At 39.2% G+C, this 7670-nt stretch overlaps 1 long non-coding RNA gene across 1 annotated transcript; it reads left to right on the top strand.

The window, feature by feature from the left end:
• Positions 1-1425: 1425 nt before the first annotated feature.
• LOC145989400 (uncharacterized) lies at positions 1426-7042 on the top strand. The gene is made up of 3 exons (XR_014441837.1): positions 1426-1529; positions 3884-4063; positions 6928-7042. It is a non-coding gene; the product is annotated as an uncharacterized LOC145989400 (long non-coding RNA).
• The last annotated feature ends 628 nt before the right edge of the window (positions 7043-7670 follow it).

The raw sequence follows: 7670 nt of genomic DNA, 5'->3' as shown, positions 1-7670 counted from the left end.
CAACCTTGTACTTTTAATTTTTCCCAAGGGCCTTTTTACACCCCTTATTTCAACTTTTTCAGTCAGAATTATAGATAAGGGGATATTTCCCCGTCTACATAGAAGGGTGCGAAATGGCCTTAAGTGCCGACGCACCCAAAACGTTTAATTCAATCAATGAATCGAATGTTTCTATTCGCTTCCATATCTTCCTGTCTCTTGTCTATCAATTTCTGTTTCAATAACTTTCCCCTCATTATATTCCTATTTGCTCGCGCGGGTGTGAGATTCCACTCTAAATTATTCTGAAATCTTCTCATGTACAGTCACGGACACTTGTGGGTTGTAATCATCCCATTGGAAGTCAATGAGGTTGTTACAACCCAGAATTATCCGTCCCTTGGTGACAACGCTTCAGCGCCTGTTTTCCTAACTAACTGTTTGGGTATTTTTAAGCCTTTATCCCTCTTTCGGATAATCGCAACGATGAAGATGAATGATGGTTGGACGAAATTGAAGAAATACTCACAGGGATTGTTAAATGTATGCAAACGTACGATCATTTATAAGCACATTGCAATTTTTTTCGGTAGCCACTATAAATATGAAATTTGTATTAATCTGGTGTGTTTTATTAACATAGAAACTAACATATTAATCATACCGAAACCTTTCCTCCCAGAAAAGAAAACACTTTATGTGTGTGTGTATAAACTCCGAGGTGCAGAATCCTTTGAGAGCCAGGACTTAGCCAGCGGGCTTTCCTTAGGCAACTCCTGGGCAGGACACCGAGTACCATCACCGCTGTTTTCTGGCTTCCGAGACAGGAGTTCGTCATTACTGCTTGCATGCAACTCCACAGTTGCCCTCACGATGCTGAGTGAACACCGAAATTTTGGAGCTCCCGCAGGGGATCGATCCTGAAACCTGTTGCACTAAAGGCGGGAGCGCTCCCTTCCCCTGCTTAAACATGATAACAATTGTCCTCAAGGTTGATTCTCCCTTTCAACAGCCCGAGGAGAAAATTTGCTTGAATGCAAATAAAAAAGTTTGATATCACGTATTTCCTACCTACAGGAATGCCCAGGAGCTAAACTTACGTCCCCGGATTCTGTCTGCATGAAAACCCTTTCTATGGTCAAAACGCATTGGACATGTTATTCTAACCGCATGATAAATGTATAACAAATACATTTCCTACACAGAACAGACGTCACGACGTCAGGAACGACAAGTACTATTGAGGCAAATGACAGAAGGTCGCAATATTAACAAAGTTCAGTTCGTGATTTCTAAGCAGTGTTAGCGTGACTCGGAACACTATTTATTATTTGCGTCGACCACACGGATCCTTGTTGGAAATAAGACTCAAGAATTGCATTATTAAATATTTTTTAAAGTGCTACCGGTTGAGGAAAGGGTAAGGGTGTTGCTCAACCTACGGTTATTTTCTAAGGTATATAAGCTGTGGGACAAATGCATTTGGTTCACATTTCTCGATTGGAAGTCTTTGTAGGCAACAAGTCGTAGTGATCGCCATGTTTAAGCTGGTAATGTAATCTTCCTTATTTCAATATCATTATTTCAGTATTAAGTTGCTTCAGTTGCATTTGTAGCGGTCGGTCTGTACTACAATGGTGTTACTAATAGCATAGTGAATAACACGATCACATTGTATTCAAGACGTTCAGGGTTCGATTCCCTGTGGGTGCACATTTCGTTAGTGGGACAAACTCTCAGCTCCGATTGATTCCATATAATTGCTCAACGTAGCGATTAACCTAAGATAAGAAGAACAGTAACGTTATGCATTGTGCAATGGTAGTAAACATACAACTATCAAGGGGTCATAAAATGAAATAGTGTTCACCGAAATAGTAAACATAATAGATTTTCAGGAAAACAAATTCATATTTTTAACAGCCTGTTCTATAGTTTATAGGGAAACTACATCCAACATGACAATCAAGACCACAGAAAGATAATATTCATTCTTTCGTTGATTGGATTGATTTGGTGTTTTAAGTACACTTTATGCACAGTAAGGCTAATCGGGACTGGACCTACAGTTTAAAGTGGGATCCGAACCATTATGGGCTTCCACCGGGAATCGAACCCGGGACCCCTTGATTACAAGGCAACGGCGCTACCACTGCGCCATCAGGGAAGATCACTCTTTCGTTGAATGAATGAATGAATTAATTTTTATTTAAAGTTAACTTTATGCACATGAAGGACCTACAGTTTAGAATGGGATCCCATTCACTACCTGCCTCCATTGAGTATCGAACCTTGATTACAAGGTGACGACGTTACCACTGCATCATCGGGTAGTTACGCAATCTTGTGGTGAACACCCATGTCTTAATTGATTGATTGATTTTCGTCATTTAGCGTCGCTTTTCGCTAATCGCGACGACGAAGATGAGTGATAATATGATGAAATTGATGAAGGGACACTAACAAGGAACGCACAAGTCGGGATTCGAACCCGGAACACGTATGCCTGACGATGTCACTGTGTTGCAGTGGTTCGAGTCACGATTAGCTTCTCTGAGCATAAAGGAACTAAGACGACATTTTCCGAAGAATTTTTTGCCCATATCGCTAGTATTTTCGCGCTGCCAATTGTGTCTGTCGATGAAACGCTTATAAAAGGGCAAGTTCATTTTGAAATGTTATGAATAGCAACGGCAGATGGCGATGGCATTCGTTTATTGATTCTTCGCCGTGGTTATTTAACGAACACTGTGTCGTTCTTGATAGATTGTTTTGTTGTTTCGAGTCCGCGATGAAAAAGGCTTATGATTGAATGATATCAGACCCCACTCACGCAACACTCTCCAAAAATGAACCGAAATGAGGCTGTAAGCTATTTTTTGTTGTTATTAATTATCTTCGTATTGCAGAAATGAAGTATGCAATATGCAATACCAGTATCACCTGACGTCACGTTTTCACATCAGTTTCACCCGAAGTGCAGTTGTATGATATTTCCGAAAGTGTCTGCAAATCCACGTGACATCCCGCTAGTTCAAGTGGAAGTCTCCTGCGTTACCAATTGTACTTGTTTCTGCTACTGCATCTCAGTGTCGTCAGCATATTGGAAATTCAAACTTTTCGGTTCCATGGGATATAACCGCTGCAGTTGTCTCCTTCATTGTATTTTCTCCATTAAGCTGAAGAAAATTTAACAATTTGCTGACCTTTAATAACTTCAAGAAGCTTTTTTCACAGCAGAGCTGTTGGTGTAACGCCCTACATAGAGGTCTTAGCTTCAAACCGTAGTTCAAGTATAGATGTGCCATTGTTGTTGTTGTTGATTTGGTGTTGTAAGTCCACTTTATGCACAGTAAGGCTAATCGGGACTGGACCTACAGTTTAAAGTGGGATCCGAACCACTTGTGCCTCCGCCGGGTATCGAACCCATGATCCCTTGATTACAAGACGAAGATGCTACCACTGCGCCATCGGGGAGGCCCATGTGCCATTATTAATTGATTGATTTGGTTTTTTCTACTTCGCTTTTCTACCACTTTTGGCTAATGGCGAATATGAAAATTAGGATTTGGATGAAGGTGTACTCACAAAAAATGCCCATGACCTAGCCAGGATTCGAATCCTGAGTGCCTGGCGTCATAGCGTGTTGGGGTCGGCGGATGTGTCATTGTGTTTGTGCTTTAAGGACCCTGACGGAAAATAACCAAAATAGGAGAAAAAATAGAAATCATGAGAAAAGCCTATTACATCGTAAAATATATTAATTGGATGGCAACAGTGCGATGTTAGCTTCATCTTTACGCACTTTTATTCCATCTATGTTGGACTTGTTTAGCATAGAGGAACATCATTGTACACCAGAAAGACACCCAAATAGAAAATCCAATGAACTTGTCTATTTCAGCTTCTCCTGATCGCCGCTTTCCTGGCTGTGGCCCTCGCCCAGTACCATCCAGCTTACAATTACTACAACAGGGCCCATGACGCATACTATGGACGAGCCGCTTACCACCCTTACCATGGCTATTCAACATACCATGCTTACCACCCAGCAGCATACAGGCGCTACTATTAATGTTACCAGGTAAGTGCTTACCACAGTCGTTATTGATCATAATTACATGTTTTTGTAGTCAGGTTATTTACGGAATATCTACAGTCGAGTGCAGTGTCTGTCTAGCACATAGACAAACCACTAAAGGTCTAGCAAGCCTACCAATAGCCTAGAGCGTGAGTACGAGGCCTCACGATAGGTGTTGGGCTGAGATGATGTCAGCGGCTCGCTTGCTGATTGGTGGTTTCGGGAATTATGACACACTCCCACGCTGCAAATGCACAACATCCAGAGATGTCACGTAATCTATGCTTACCGTTATAGAATCGATCCCAATCTCCTAAGATATCAGTGGACGTACTTCACGCCGTGATTAACGACTTTGTACCGACCAGGAAACCGAAATCTACAAAATACCCAGTTTATTTTGACAATGAAGTTCTCCTGGTGTTAAAAAACAAAAAGGAAGCCTGGAATCTGTGGAAACATAGCCCCAATGTGCATACACACCAATCCTTCTGTAGCATCAGACGTCACTCCAAGTATTTACTTAGGGAGAAATACAAGGACAACGTAACAGCACAGTGCCTTACCAATCCAAATAAATTCGTTACATTGCTAAATTCAAGAAAGCAAAAATCACGCATCCCCATGGAAATCAAGTACAAATCGGAAATAGCCTGTGGAGATAAAAGAGTGCACTTAATTAACAGTTTCTTTAAAGTAAACTTCACCTCGCATGCTACAACCAACCCACTCCCCGACGTGCAGTCGGTCTGTTCACACTCTCTATCCACTATCAAAACCTCTTCTCAAGAAGTTAAATCTATCCTTGCCTCATTACCCATACACCGCTATTTTCGCTATTTCCAAAAATTCCCAGCTAGATGTGATATACTTGGATATTTCAAAAACCTTTGACAAAATAAACCATGCTCTTCTTATTCACAAATTACGAACTAGATTTAACATACATGGCATATTTCTCTCCTTAATCCAGGATTATCTACACTCACGTACACAGCGTGCCACTCTTTCAGGCGTCTCTTCTGATTTTCTTCCTGTCTTGTCTGGGGTGCCACAAGGGAGCGTCTTGGGCCCTCTCTTGTTCATCCTATACATGGACGATCTCCCTCAAAGACTTTCCTCACTTCCTGTCAATTAATACTCATGTTTGCTGACGACTGTAAACTTTTCAAAGAAATCTCAACCACACAAGATCCTGTGATTCTCCAGAATGCTCTTTCCGAACTTGACACATGGTGTAAGCAGTGGAATCTACAACTTAACCCGTAGAAATGTTCCTCCCTCACAGTCTCTTTTAAAATGAACAAAATACATTCTCATTATGTTCTTGAAAACAATTATATTACTACAGTTGCGACTCAAAAAGATCTAGGTGTTATCATAGATGAAAAACTGAACTTTAAGGAACACATCGCAGCTACAACTAAAAGTGCAATGCGCCTCTTAGGCCTCCTCTACAGATTCACTGAAATTGATACTCCAACTTCTCTTAGGCTATTTTTCAAATCATTAATTTCTCCGATTCTCAAATACTGCTCCCCAGTCTGGGCCATGGCTTCCAATACAAATCTTTCTAGCATGGATTCCGTCCTCAGCTTCTTTACCGCCATTGTTCGTCATAGAATTCCTTCTCTGCGGCATCTTCAGAAACCTGACATCCTGACTACTTTGAACATCCAGTTACTGCAGACCCGACACGATATGGCCGATATGAAATTTTTCTATAAAATCATCAATGGAAAATTAAGATCTGAATTTCTGCTTACAGAATTCAACTTCAGAGTTCCCTCTCGATCGACCCGAAACACTGAATTGTTCCACAACTCTACTGCTAGGCTTTCCCTTATACAGCGCGCTCTATTCCACAGGCTGTCCCAGTTCTACAATAAACAACCCACAAACATAGACATTTTTGCCCCTGAAAGTATTTTTCGATCTTCCCTAAAAATGAATATGTAAATCTTTGTTTCCTTGTTTATGCCTTATGTTTATATTTAACCTTTCTTGTTTTTACCTTAAACCATCTTGACTTGTTCTTGTTATTTGTTAGAGTTTTCAGTGTAAAATGGCCTTAAAAGTGCTGTATCTGAAACTTGGAATAAATAAATAAATAAATAAATTTTTAGACTTTTTGAATAATGGGAGTAGTTATTTGATGATCTGACTACAGTTACAACATGATAAAGTAGAATACATTAAAATAGATACACGGTTTAATCTAAAAGAAATCATAGATCAGAAAATTTGGTGAAATAATTTTAGTTTCAGCATAGTGGAAATTCGATTCCCGACACAAGCAAGATTTCATTGTTCCGTATCTCGCTTCAAAATAGTAGAGCCAGTTCTGGTCAGTCTATCTGTGCATATAGTGAAACTGAAAACAAATTCTGAACTCGGTTGACGGTGCAATTACATGTTTCCAAAAATGCATTTTTTTTTTTGCACAACAATTCATATGAAAAGTTAATTTGTGCCAGTTACATATATTTGCTTTAATTTTTTTCCTATTCCAATTATGTATGTGGTTATTTCAAACATAAATCAGTTGTAATGAAATAGTCTGTTTCACAATTCAGTCTAGTCTATTTCCTAACTAATATTTTCCAAACGACATTTTCTTTCTCTCCATACACCCATAATATATCTTACACAAAAACTGTGAAACCCAAAGCTTATCTATTGATGGCATTTTGGTCCTTATATACACATTTAGTAACAATAACTAAGGTTTACCTAGGTACAATTCAACTACAAAATGTTTCATTCGATTTTCTTTCTTTATTTATTTTAGGATTATCGGCGTTTTGCTGTTTTTCCTGTTTCATTTCATTTTCTTTCGAAATTAATATTATCTTCTTCTTTTTCAGGTTTGGCAGACACAGGCTATGCACAATGGACACGGATGTCGTTAAAAATCACAAAATTATGCTGTAACATGTTTAATATAGAGAGAATGCATCAATAAATTGGTTATCACTCGAATTGTCTCCATTATTTTATGTGGCTACGGTTACGGTGTACTGTAGTCCCTGCCTTTGTTATTTTACCTGACCAGGCTTAAAACAAACATTACATTGCAATGCAATATCAGTCTTTGAAGAGACGGCCTTAGTTATTCGATGAACAGGGTGCTCTACAATACACATGACAAACATGAACATGAATGCTGATATCAGTGCGTATCATATGTTATTTAAACACTTTAAACAAATATAGAGTTTTAGTAGTATATGCTACGCACAAATATACGGTTTCGTATTTCTGTTATTTAGTCTCGCTTTTCTGTCACTTTTGGCTAACCGCGGAGATGAATGATGATTGGGTGAAATTTGTAAGGATTCGAGTTGGCTGCAAGAGGGTAGACACGTAACAAATCGTGCTCCGAGTTTTGTCCCATAAAGTTTAGTGTATGAAGTACATACAATCATTATGTACGGTGTATAGTATAATAACAACTAAGTGAAATCATATAGTATGGTTTTATTTCAATTTTTGAAGTGGAATTCTTTCTCTGTGTATGTGAAAGCGAAACGTAACTTTAGTTTTGCTCATTCCATGATATGGAATCGTATACTATGTTTGCAACTATCTGAAGGTCAAGATTGTATCA

The sequence above is a fragment of the Lepisma saccharinum genome, chromosome 6 (genome assembly GCF_977018435.1).
Source record: "Lepisma saccharinum chromosome 6, izLepSacc3.1, whole genome shotgun sequence".
Lineage (NCBI taxonomy): Eukaryota > Metazoa > Arthropoda > Insecta > Zygentoma > Lepismatidae > Lepisma > Lepisma saccharinum.
Note: the sequence above shows the minus strand (reverse complement) of the source record. Positions and strands in the feature narration are given on the sequence as shown.